A 2,135-nucleotide genomic window follows, 5' to 3' on the forward strand; every position below is an offset into this window, starting at 1 on the left:
GTTATAAATAATAAAATAAAACATATTAATAAGTAGTACACCAGTCTCATGTCTGCTTGGGTTTTTTCACCAGAAGAAATACTAGATTCCAAACTGGTGGTACGGAAAAACCGGCTTTCATGTTGAAATTTGGATGTTTTTCGTTTCAATGGCCTCTCGCAACTTCCTCGATAGAAAATGGATTTTGCAGGAATCTGGGGTTTATTGGGTTTAATTGAATGAGTAGGTTTATCATTACATGTTAGCAGGTCTGCATACTTGTTAAGAGACGGTGCTTGACATTAACTATGATATGTTCTTTGTGTGTTGTGTTACTTTACACTTCAAAACCGGTGCTGATGAAATTACAGGCACATGGGACTTGTCAACTTATGTGTCAGGGGTAACGGGAGAAGTGGCAGTGCCCCTCGGATCTTTGCGATTTAAAGCTCTGAGTGGCACTGCAACTGGACAAGCGTGTCGCTTATCACCAAGCACACGACTTATTCATCCCGTCACTTGCTATCATGTCTTTAAAATAGTCCCTTTCGATTGGCGTCATAAAAATATAGACCGTTTTTTATTTTCACATATTTGGTCGGTTAGATTCCCCCCGAAGGTGCAATATTTTTATAAAATAATGTTTCTATGAAGCAAAATATCCTATCTACAATATTTAAAAGTACTTTACCTCCGTGTCGAATAGCCGTAGGACAGCCTGCGTATCTATGCATTCAACCATAAATTCACTAGTTAGTGACTCAGAAATTTCACGAACGAGCTGGGGTCCGACGAGTTTCAACTCAAGACAACTTCAGCCAAGTTCAGCGATCACATTTCACAGAAAAGTTTGTTAAATTAGAACAAACCAAGGAAACCAAGTATACAAACAATGAAATTCAGTATACACAATTTAGACACTAGCATAAATTAAGTTTTTAGTAAAATTATACAAGAATGACACACATAACTGTGTGTATTTCTTGTATAATTCTATTCATTCTAACTCACATGAGGTTAACAATTCATGCTATCTTTTCAAGACAATTATGTATAGGTACTGTTTTCTATAGAGTTTGAAACACGATGACTTTAAGAAAAATAATAAATTCCTTATCCCTATAATATACAACTTTTGAATAACTGCTGTATGAAAAAAATGAACTACAATATTTTGAAATGTTTTATTTACTATATTATTATATATTTTGGATAAACATCAACACTCGGAAATATTTTCTGTTGAGTACTACTTCAGAACCTGCGCTCATATCAAGGCATAATAGAGATAACAACAATGACATAACACTTAACGCGGACTTTCAGCTTGTCAAAGTAGTCGTTTTGGCGTGATAGATGAAGGACGTTTAAACGCGAGATTAATTCATCACAACAACACTTGAAAATAGTTTACTCTTTTATCACCGCATAGCAAATTCACAAAGAATTTGCCAACTGATAGTAGGGGCAAGTACAAGTGGTTAATACAACATATATTTTATCAAATAAAGTATATACAAACAAAATTTATGAAAAGGATCGGTTGTTTCCAAGTCCCTTCCTTATAATCTAGGAAAATTAGATTTTGTGGTAAAACCAGATGAATGCATTAATTTTATCATTTTTTTTAAAACAGTTGTATTAGATATTGTAACACATGTGCCGCTCCAACCTACGGACTTCATGACGGATCGCTTTGTTCTGAATTTGTTACTGTGAGAAACTTTGAACATACGATTCGTTTAAGGACAGTGTTCCCGTCGTGACAAACTAACTGTAAGGATGTATTTGATGAAAACTTAATAATAAGAATATTGCTTTACGGTACTTCAGACAATACATAATTTAATTTTAGACAAAGAGTAATAGTTGTTAACTTAAGGTTAACAAGAGTACTAAAGAGTAATAGTATATATGCTAACAGACTGCATACGTGATGTCGATACAACTGCATGCGCAGACGACGCTGACAAGCAGTCTTGGCCGCGCGCCTAGGTCAGAAGCTCAGTGTATTTGTTGATGTCGAAATGGAAGCACAGATGTTACTTGTAGCTTGTCCTGTATTCAGAATATTTATGATTCTTAATGATGATTTTAATTTGTGACTAAACACGCTATCGAAATCCTTCATTTTAATTTGTCAACAAACTCAAATC

The sequence above is a fragment of the Hyposmocoma kahamanoa genome, unplaced genomic scaffold, assembly GCF_003589595.1.
Source record: "Hyposmocoma kahamanoa isolate Upper Pololo Valley unplaced genomic scaffold, ASM358959v1 78, whole genome shotgun sequence".
Taxonomy (NCBI): Eukaryota; Metazoa; Arthropoda; class Insecta; order Lepidoptera; family Cosmopterigidae; genus Hyposmocoma; species Hyposmocoma kahamanoa.